Source organism: Coloeus monedula (genome assembly GCF_965178545.1).
Source record: "Coloeus monedula genome assembly, chromosome: 1".
Lineage (NCBI taxonomy): Eukaryota > Metazoa > Chordata > Aves > Passeriformes > Corvidae > Coloeus > Coloeus monedula.
This window is the reverse complement of record NC_138781.1, coordinates 16,700,708-16,712,301: the sequence shown is the minus strand read 5'-3', so window position 1 is coordinate 16,712,301 and position 11,594 is coordinate 16,700,708. Positions and strand designations below refer to the sequence as shown.

Genomic DNA, 11,594 nt, shown 5'->3' with positions numbered 1-11,594 from the left:
CTTTTCCTACCTCAGCTGCAATTTATGTTAGATGCTCAGCTCTCACAGTGAAGAAGGGGACTGGTTTGAACAGATGTTTACAAAGAACAGAAAGGGATATATATAGAAGAAAAATGGATGTACACAATGATATTTGTATGTGAGAGGTGGAAAGCTTAGACTCTGATCTAAAACTCATTGAGTCCAGTGAAAAAGTCTCCCTCAGACATCTCTGGCTTATTAATCAAGACCTTAGACAAATTTTAACACTGTAAATCCTGGATATCCAAATTGTTGCCTCAACATATTCTACATGCAGAAATGGAAGCCATTGATTAACTCAAGGCCCTACCATACACAGAGGAAAAAAAAAAGGAAATCCATCTTAAAACTATGATGGTGGATAGAATTCTAGTAACTAAGTTTTGAGCATAGGCTTCAGAAGTACTTCTAATTACCTGCAGTTAAAAGTGTGAATTTGCTAGCTTCACTGCTAACATTTTCAGATTACAACATCGTCTTCAGCTTTTCATCCAGGCTGAGATATTGGTTTGTTTTCTTTTGGTTTTTCACTGTAAGAAACAATGCTTTCCTCCTAATAGTTGTGGAGAAAGAATTCTCTTCTCAGTTCTGAGTTGTTGAAAGATGCCTTCAAAAGGATGGAAGAAAATATGGGCAGAAGGATCATAGTGCTCTTAAGCACATTGAGTTTTAGCTTCTTAATTTGCTATAATTTTAAAGAACTTTATATGGTGTTCTTGCTAACTAGCTTCTGTACTCAATGAAGTTGTACTTCAATTTGATTTACTGTGATTTTTAAAAAGCTGCTATTGGTAATTTCTTCACTATTAACTCGCAGATGAGAGCTTTCCATCCTTCTCACAGGAAGTTTTAGGGTTTACAGGTCTTCTGCAGTATTGCACAATCACAATTGAACTTAAAAAACCATCACCCTTAAATAGAATTAATACTTACTGGAAGAATATAAAACCTATCATTGCTACTTTCTTATATGCATACTTTTTACTTTTGGCCTTATCATATAAGGAGATGCCAAACATTTTTCCAGAATGCCCTGACATTACAGTTTGATGTGGTGATGTGATTAGCTTCTCACTAACTGCAATCTCTTTAAGCTTTCTGGAAAAACAGTGTCTTGATGAAATAACTTATCTGGTGTACCACAGAGGATCATCCAGTCACTGTACCAAAGATTTTCAGTATTTGCATGGTACTACTTGAAAAGAGGATACTCCAGCCTTTAGATATCACTTGCCTTAAACTAATTTTTTAAATCCTATTTTGTAGCTTGTATCTATGCCTTTGTCCTCCATGATCAAAACTTTCATTCTTCCACCTGAAAGTTATTTTGTTTGAATAACCACAAAACAAACAAGCCTTTCAATAGTATTCTATGTGTTTTGCTACGACAAAAGTTCTAATTAAAACACTGATTTGTTTTCCTCTTTTTTACTGTTGGCCAGGGGCACGACGGCTTGGTAATATTTTACATATCTGCACCTTCTCCATTCATAACACTGAGGGCTGTAGGCTGATCCTGCATTACTCTGGGCAGGTTAGATCTTAGCGTAGTGTCTCATTGACCATGTAGAGAAAATTAAGGTCAGTCTCTACAAAGTCAGGTTATTATTATCAGTGTATAAAGTGATCTCAATAAAATTTAAGGGAACACATTTATGGTAAAACATTACCTTTTTTTCCGATGAATTGCTTGTTTCCTGACACTAGAAATATATCTATTTGTTCCCTTTCAAAAACAGACATTCTGCTTTAATTCTAAATTCTCTGCTGCTTTATAGAAACTTACATTACTAGGACATGCAATCCAAAAGGAGGGGGGAGGTTAATAAAGCTCTCCCCCTTCTTCCTCAGCAGACAGTGTATAATGACAGCATATCTACCCAGTGATCTACTCACCCATGATAAGAAAAGAAAAAGAACGATTTCCAACTGCATGTGTTAGATCTTGAGTCATGCAACTGCTGAGAAACACCCAGTTGTAACCTGGGTGGAGTGCATGTCTCCTCTTCCCATTAGAAAATTAAAAGCTTCTGGAGAAAAGCAGGCAGAATGTCGGGCTCGAATTCAGAGGAATGATTCTGCTGCACATTCATTTAATCTGACAGAAAACAAATTAGGAAGTTTTACTTATTTCCATCTCCTTTCCCCACAAACTTTGTTTCTCTCTAACATTAGAACACACACTGTTAATCGAGTCTGTATCTGCTGTAGCATTTCCCTCACCACATTTCTTCCTTATGAATACATGATGGCCTCCACCCATCCCACTAGAGCACAACCCTCATGCTTCTGAACACAGACCAAAAACTTGACAGACAGCACTCCAGATTTTCTGGGATTTCTCTTATTTTCTCTTTGCTTTCTAGAGGTGTGCTGTTCTTTTCTCCACTGTTCCTCTTACAGGCAATGCCTGTTATAGCCAGGAGAGCTTTGGAGAGCTGAAAAATACTGCCATTCAGCTCTCAGCCTTTTTCAGGACACTTGGAGAGGACAGGAACAAATCTAAAGACAGAGCAAACAAAGGCTCCCTTGTACAAGCAGAATAGATGTTTTCTACACTATCCTAACAAATACCTTGGTTATGTGTTTAACAACAGCAAAATAAGTGTGAAACCATTAGCGTATTAAGGGTGTGACTGTGTTACTGGTAGGTCACATATAGAAATTAAAATACATTTTCTGACAACAAAATGCACCATCAAACATTACTCCTTTATTACATGCAGAGTGTTCAGTGCTAAGTGCTGATTTTAAATTGACTTTGGGATAATTTAAAAAAGATAATTGCCAGTGAATCTTTCAAAATTACATTGTTCCTTGGCACCATAATGATACCAAAAGTCAAAAGGAGCAACTGCAAATAAAGTCAGCAAAGAGAATATGAAGTATCCATGGAGTCTCAGACTCCCAAGCTCCTCAACTAATAACTGTTTAATAACTATGTGCATGATTTTATGAATGCTGTCTGCCAATTTAGATGTATTTTCATGTGCCTGGCCAAAGAGGAAGCTCTGACCTCACCAAAGACTCTGGTCAATTTTAGCCAGCTTGTCAGTGAAATAATTTGGGTTTTTTTAAATAACATGAGCACAACAATGCACCATTCCCTGAATGCATTCTTAAATATGGCTGAGCTGTCTCAGCTGGAATTTTTCAAAGCAATTACCCCTTAAAGCACTGAAACATATTTGCTGTGCAAAACATGGTGGTAATTTGAAATGCTACCATCCTTCTGCTATAATTATTTTATCTCCAGCAGTGTTGGAGGGGAAAAAAAGTGGGATTTCTTGGCTTCTTTGGAGCAAAATCTGGAATTTTAATGCGAATTGCCTATAAATGCAAGACTTAGCTGAACTACCTGGTGACTTCTCTAAACTGAAGTAACAGAAGGAGGCAATGGTGACATCCTCACCTTTTTTCACTACACTTTACTGTCAGTGCTTTAGATATATAAGAAAAAAATCTGCTAAAGGCATTGTTTTCGCAAAGTTATAGACACTGACAATAGGATTTTAAATCAAGAGAGAGGTCTATTTGCACATGGCCTCCATTACTCAAAATCTCTCTTTAACTTAGTGACATCAACCCTTCCAAGACTGCACTGAATTTTCTGACACTTGCTTTTTCTCAGATGGAAACTTCTCGATTTTTTCCCCCCTCCCCATCTTTTTATGGAATTTAAGGTGTTATAAAATCATTTCTACTCCGTGAATAACATCCAAGTACCCTTCAAAGCAGCCTTTTCCAAAAGTACGAAATGACATAAAAATGTCATGAAAGCAGATCACTGCCTTACACGTTACAGAAGATGCAGAGTCACTAAAAAGAGGGGGGAAAGAAACCCAATTCTGTGTGAAAACGAGAGAGCGCCTGACAGTGCTGTCCAGCCGAGAGCGCCCGGCCCGGCCGGGGCGGCCCAGGCGAGGCCGCGGGGTGGGGAGCGCTAGGGCTGGGCTGGGTTGCCCGGGCCGGCCGGGGATTGCCCCGGGGGATGCGGGCAAAGCAGCGGCCACCGCCTCTGTCCGGGCCGAGGGCGGAGGGCGGCGCTGCGAGCGCGGCGGGGCGGCCCCACTTCCCTCAGGCAGCCCCGGCCCCGCCGAGCCGGGTCAGGTCCCGCAGAGCCGCGCCGCGCCTCCTCGCAGCCTCCGGAGCCGCCGCCCGCCCGCCAAGGTAAAGCGGACAGGGAGGGATTAGTCGGACCCCCGAGGGCTCCCGGCGCCAGTCCGGGACCCGACGGGGCGGAGGTGTGCGGGGTCCCGCTCGCCGCGGTGAGGAGCCCGGCGGGGAACAGGGGAGCTGGGGTGGGAGGTGCGGCAAATCCCGCTCTGGGCAGCGGGGCGGGAGCCCGCAGAGGGGACAGACCCCGCACACCGGCTTCCCCCGCGGGACAGGGACCTTCCGGCGGCACGCCTGGCCTCGGGGGGCTGAAGCGGGACCGTGGGGTTTCGTGCTGCGGTGCTGGGTCCCGGTGATGGTTGTTCTCCTCGGTAGGGTTAAGCTGGGTCAGACCTTCCCTGTGCCCAGTCCCTGGGGAAAGCGAGTAGGAGGTTGATCATTTGCAAGGCAGGGCTGCCGAAGCTTCCCTGTAGCCTCATGAGGCCGGTGGGGATCCCGAGGGACGCACAGGGCCCTGTTTCAAGGTCAGCGTTCGAAAAGTGAAGGCAGGCGGGAGAGAACTGCAGACCAAGCGGGCAGGGAATACCCCATGTAAATGTGCTAATCCATTAGTCTTAAACTAAGCATGTAAGAAGGTGGTGCAGTTACGGCCAAACAGCCAGAAGAGACTTCCAAGGAACAGTTTGCATCTCTCTGCTGGTGGTGTCTTTAGCCACATGGTTTAGTGAGAAACTCTTAAGTGTCGCCTGACTCAGAGGGCGCCCATCCCGCATGATACCCTCGGCTGAATACCACGGAGAAGTAACTGAAATGGAATTTCCACAAGTTTGGGGTGGTTTTTCAATCCCTCGTGCACCAAAAAGAGAAGTTAATAAATCCATTAATCGTCACACTGGGAAGAGGTATCCTGTAGTGTCTTTTAGGCAGCATATGATCCAGCCAGTCTTAACTGTCATTAAAAATTTGATGTAGGAACATAGCCTACAAACAAAATAAGCAAGGTTCCACCAAACTAGCATCTTAACTTTTTGAAGTCGCTTTCCACCCGAGACTACTCTGATTCTGTGATTAATTTGTCTCCAGTTTGTCTCTCCCTCTCAGAACTTCGGTTCGCAGAATTTTGGCGGTCATTTTTCCTCTTTGGTTCTAGTTCCTCTTTATGAATTACATGACGTGTGTTTTGTCATCTCTTCCAAACCTGCATCCATCTTATTTCACATATGAAATGTGTTGATTTTACTGTTAATCAATTATCCTGCTGCTGCACAACAGTGATGTAAATGTTGTCAGGGCTTGATGTAGTCCAGTCTGTGTCATTAGAGACAAATAGGTGAGCCCCAGTGCTCCAGAGAGCCTATACTAGTGACCTACTCCACCTGTGCAGTCTCTTAATCATTTGTCTTCACTAAATTTACAGTATTTTTTTTTCTGGTAACTTTGTAAAGAATATGAATTTAGGTTTAAACTTGATGTCTGAAACAGAATGTTTAACTTTTTGCTGAACCTCTTTGGTTCTGTTTTTCCCTGTGAGCTTTCTAAGGAGACTATTACATTTAATTGTACTTAATGCTTTGTGCAAGCAAGCATTGCTTAAAAATGGAGATAATTTGGTTTGAAATACGGCATAAAAATGTCTTTGGTAGGTTGAGTCAGTGGAGCATTACAGATAACTGAGTGGTCCTTGTTTTATTCTCAGAAAATTCTGATCCATCTGGGAACATACATAACTGGAAAAATGTCCTGTCTCTGAAAGGAGACATTTAATCATTCCCTGTGTCTTCTCTTTCTTTTTAAAATACCTCCTGTGGCTATTACAGACTATTCTAGTGTTTGGAGGCAAAATGTGTGATGGTTCAATGTAATTATTGAGTACATGGTGTTTTAATTGTTCATGCTGGAATTTGTGGTTATCAGTGTGTAGTATCTTCAAGCAGGGTATGATGCTTTTGAAGTGCTGGTTTATTTTGTTATCAAGTCTATTTGTTACAGCAAAGTTTGATTTTTTACAGATCAAAAGTCACTATACTTGAGCAGTGTCTAGTAGATCACACACCATAACTCATGCACCTGTAAATAAGGTGTAACCTTTATCTTTTTTGTAATTTACAAGGACACACATTTGGTAGGCTAACAATTTGCACAAAAGAGGCAACAGTATTAGCAGATGGGCCTGTTGGATGTTGCAACAATTTAAGTCATTACTGAGCCCCAAGATTTCTTGAAGGTAAAAAAATTACCCAACCCACTAAGGTTTTGCTTTTGCTGTGTTTCACCTTTCCTGATAGAATAAATGTCTTAAAGCAATAAAAGCAAGAAGAGACAGAACGCTTTCCTTCTCTTGGTCTGCCGTGAGTGGTGAAGGGACAGCTAGGACTTGGGCAGCCTGTGGATGGAGGGATCACCTATTGAATCTCTTTGGCCCTGCAAAATGTCTGAGAAAACCACCAGTCTGGAGTACTGCTGCAAGTGAGAGAAGGGCTTGCCTTGTTTGAGAGAGGACCCGTCTTCCTTGCAGATTTGTGAACATCTGACCATTGATAAGATGATCTGGGAACATGGATTTTCTTAAAAGCGTGCTTCTGTTTCAGAGGTTGCTTTACAGGAATGTAGCTGAATTTCATTTTCCTGTATATTGTTAAGATATCAAGGCCCTTATCCTAAGATATCAAGGCCCTTATCCTTTCCTGCTCTCTTTGCAAACTACATGTGTTTTTCTTACCGACCATTTTTTCCATCTTTGGTTGCAGTATATCTTGATTGTTTTGTTGTAGGGTCAGTCTGACCTGTCGTGATGATGACTTCACATGGTCAGATGCTGATTTGGGGTGAAAGTGAAAATAAGACCTGTTATTTGCATGCAGCAATAGGGAAGCTTTAGCTTATTTCCTTTGGAGGGTCTCTAGTGAAAATGGTAACTTGCATCCATGCAGACCTTCCAAAACACTTCTTGGGCTTTATAGGCAGGACTCTCCTCATCCAGCTGTACACGTGAGAGCATTTGAGTCACCCGAGGTTCTGAGTCACCTTTACAGTCTCTTACACAGAAAGATAGATACTGCTAAAATTTGGTTTGGAGGCCCTGTTTTGGACAGCAACTATGAATCATGCTCTATAAAACTGCCTTCCTTTCCTTTCATTGTCTAAAAAGAGCTTGGGACAACCAGGTCAGATGCAGATGTCATTGTTGTCCAGCCTATTGATCCATGGCTACACTAGATATTAACAGTAGAGTTGCCAGTGTAAAATATGTATGTTGTACTGTGAAAGAAAGAAACTGGGTGCCATGTTCTTCTCAAGTTTCTTTAGGAGACTTTGAGCATCTACAGGAGCATATACGAGGTCGTGTTCCTCACCACCCCTCACTTTTAATTTATAGTATTGCTTCTGGGTTTTGAATGAAAAGGAAACACAGATGACTTTGATCTGACTTAATATTTTACTCTGGGAATTCACAAACTAGTTCGGTAATGATAGTTCAGAAAGTTTAGGCCTGTCATTAGTTTCAAAGACTTTCTTCCAATAAACTACTTTTTAGATTTGCGGCTGACTAATTGCTCTCATTTTTTTGCTATGCCAGCCTGCACACAGCAGTTTCTTCTTGTTGAGCATTGATTCAGCATGCTATGAATTTATGCCAAAATAAACAAGGGCTACAGTCATTAGAAGTATTAGGCGTATTTTGGGGAGTAGATGCATTATGAATCCTAGAAGGAGAACAACGTTCAGTGTATATACGAAACAGATTTTTCTCTGCTGCTCCATTTAGAAATGCAACCAAAATCACATCTGATAGAAGTTTTGCACTGGATGCATCTCAGTGCATTTCCATTTTTGCTTTCGCTTTGTATTTGCCTGTAATCTAAAGCAGCGGATGTAAAAGTGTGGCATGTGACATCAATATTAAAGGATAAAACTCTCTGTTTCTGCTATCAGTGATGAGCAGACCCTACATAGTTGATGTCACTACCAACCGAAAGTCCTCAGTTGTCCTCAGACAATTGAACTGATAAGATAAACTTTTTGGTGAATATCTTGTCATTGTACCTACACCTGTCAGGTAGAGTGGGGATGGAAGGGGAGCAGATCTTCCTTTAGCAGCATTGCTGGTCCATCAATCATAGAGAGAATCACAAGCAGCCAAAATCAATCATACAGGCACTCACTGGATGCTTTTGCTGATAAAAATGGCAAATTACCTTCAGAGTGCCCAAGTTTTAGGCAAAATTATGTGTCTGTCTCAAAGGCAACTCACCAGGAAAGGTAGGAAGCTCAGCAGAATGGTCAGTTAACCTCTTGGCATCAAGTCCATGTTGGCAGCAATGAAAACGTGCTCCTTGGTGGCCTTAGTTGATCTGATCATTTTGATGCTCTTACTGCATCTTCAGGTAACCCAGTCTGCAGACACATGATTATTTTACTCTGCCTCAGAGCAAGATTTTGATGTACTTCTGAAGATTTTTCTGGTATTTTCTAACAGTAGTGGAAGGCCCCATTCCTTCACTTGCTGTGGGGATTTCACTGAAGCACAGAAATAAGAGGGATTATCAGCCCAAAAAATATTTTTGAAAGGTGATGTGGTTTTTCTGTCTGATTGCAAATTAAAAAAAAAAAAACAAAAAAACCAGTCAAATACACTTTACTGTTCTCTGTGCTTTTTGATGTGTTTGAAATATCTGCTGTGCATGTGCCTTGGAGGACATAAACTTCTGAGATGTTCTTGAGCTAGCAAGAATACGTGCCAAAAATATGAACACAGATAACATTCCCAAACACTTGTGGTTACAGCTTAGTTTTGTACTTTGGTGACCATATCCTCGTGACTGAGGGGAAGGTGACAGACCTAATTAATGTTTGAGAGAGCAAATACGAATGAGCCAGTGGTTTTGGATGCTAGTTCTAGGAAGGGGTTCAACATAAACTTAACTGCAGTTCTGTCCTATAAGGGGCCGTGTTCTTACATGAAATTCAGCAAAACCTTTAATATCTGTCACTAGATTGGCCTCTTTTGTCTCCCCTGTGTCGTGGTGGAGGTGCTGTGACCAGATCAGCATTGTTCCATCCCTCCTCCACTTCTAAGGGAAAAAAGAGAGGGAGGCAGTGACGTTTCCTTCTCATGGAAAACCTTAGAGAAATGGAAGAATGGAAATGTCACAAGGTTCTTCTCCTTTTGTGCATTTTCTTCGCATAACTGTTTCTTTGTGCAATTCAGGGCTCCGTGGGCTGTGACAAAGCAACCACCACCATACCAATACAACATCCTGTCTGTGGTGTCTCCAGGCTTCCACTTTCCTTACAAATCTTCATCTGAAACCCACTGCTTAAAGCTGCTTGTAATCACTGCATTGTATGGACTGAAAGAAGTAATATTTGCTAGGTGAAAAGTTAACAGTGGGCCTTGGAATTGTACCTGACACTTCAGTCAGTTGTAAAACTGAGAAAGATTTATAAAAAAATCTTCATTTAATTTTTCTTCTACTCACTGTTACTGAGCACGGTACTTTGGTGAAATATCTGTAAATTCATATTAAAGCATTATTTGCTTTATTTGATTTTGATATATGAACTGTGCATGAAACAAGCAGATGGATTCAATAAAATCTTTACAGATTCATCGTTTTGCTTCACTCTGTTAGAGCATTTTATGTTAGTGTGTTTTCCTTTTTCAGTGTTCCTTTCCCATACCATGTGTGCCATCCCTTAAGCATTTCTGGCAGTAATAAGAACATGTGATTATAAGAAAGTAGATGGTGATTTAGAGCTTTTGCCAATGATAGGTCATAGGAATAAGTTATTTGCTTGGGGAGACAGTTGTGTCATGGACCCTTATAGCATATCTTGTGCTTACCTAGTGGCTCATTGTGGGAGGAAGTGAGTGTTAGAAAAGATGAGCCTATCCAACTATCGACTATCCAACCTAGCAGTTCCTGCACTCAAATTTGGTACAGTAACTTTTCTTTCCTTTTTTCCTCTTCCTAAATCTGTGCTATTATTTTCACTATTCCACACTTAACATCCCTTGATTCTATGGGGAATTGAGGAGGGGAAGGATTTTCCCTCATTTTACACCCCTGTATGCCTTCCTTTCTCATCTGTGGGCTTCCTTGTCATGGTTTTCTGTTTGTTAGACAATCTGTTAATGTAGGATCAGCCTACTTCATGGACTGTGAAGCTAAACATCAAAACTGATTATTGTATGTTGCTGGCAATTGTTTAAAGTACAAGACAGTCTCATGTGTAGATACAAAAATGCTGCTAGCAAGGATTTTCTTGCTATTTTCTAAGTCCATGAGAGACTTTTCTCTCTCACAGAAGAGGTAGCAGAGTTATGTAAACAACCAAGCAACCTGCAACCTTGAAAAGTCTTGTTTGTGGTATAGTAGAAAAATATTTTGACAATGGATGTTTTAGGATATTAGCCAATCACCCCCAAGGGGTGGTTGATCCTTGGTCCAATTAGACTATGAAGAAAAAAGTCAAGAGTTTGTAAAATAATTAAATAAATCAATCTTGCTGCACAATTCCTGCCTGCTGATCTTCTCTCCTCCTCCTCCCTATGGCTGCGGGACACGGTGATATACCCTAGGGCCCAGGCCTGCGGTAATACTCGTGTTGTCATCTACATTCTGTACAGCAGTGTTGGGTAACAGGAAAAAAACAGGAAGGAAAACATTGCACCAACATCAACAAGCTGCAGATTATGGGAAGGAATGTGGAAACTATAAATTTCTGTTACTCAGGGTTACATTACTCTTTTGCTATTCTGCTCTGCCATCATGGCAAGGAGTGGGAGGAACCTAGAACTGAGGTTCATGTTTTCTGATAACTTGTATGTCTGCAGTTGTTTATACCTGAGTAAAGCTGAAGTAGACACATTATCAACACAAGATGGGCGAGCCTGGATAAGCTGGTGGTTCATGAGCTGAGGGGATACACTTCCACCCAGCCTTTTCCAGGAGAAGATATGTTGGGGGAATGGAAATATTGTTCCTGTGTGCCATTAATCTGGCACAGAATAGGGAATTGTTTCTTCTACCAGTCTTTGTAAAGGCGTAGGGCTGGAAATATGTCTCCTCCTACCATTTTGTGTTGCCTGTATGGCTCATGAGAAAGTCCCCAGACTGGACCATTCTGCAGTAAATAATTCTGTGACAAAATAAAAAGAAGATGACCAAAACTGTAACTGTAGTTCTGTAATGTTCTTAGGTCCACAGGCCAGACTGAAGCACATTGACTGATGTGAGGATACTGTATAAGAATGAACAGAAGTGGCACTGTTTTGATTTCCATAGAAACAATCCCCTTGTGAGCTGACAGGAAGGTACAAAGTGAAGTTCTGGTACATAGAAATTGCTCCCAAGCTTTCTCCTCCCTGCATCTGTTCTTTACACCAGGGTGGTTTTTTTCTTTGCCTTTCATAAGGTGCTTTTAACTCACAGTTGCCCAGCTGCTTGGGTACA

General features: G+C 41.4%; 1 protein-coding gene across 1 annotated transcript in view; it reads left to right on the top strand.

Moving 5' to 3' along the window:
* The first annotated feature begins 4,114 nt into the window (after positions 1 to 4,114).
* The window catches only part of APBB1IP (amyloid beta precursor protein binding family B member 1 interacting protein), a 65,120-nt gene continuing 57,640 nt past the window's right edge, over positions 4,115 to 11,594 (top strand). Inside the window, exon 1 of the mRNA XM_082302577.1 lies at positions 4,115 to 4,191. The gene's annotated coding sequence lies outside the window, so the exon portion shown is untranslated. The remainder of the gene's footprint in view (positions 4,192 to 11,594) is intronic.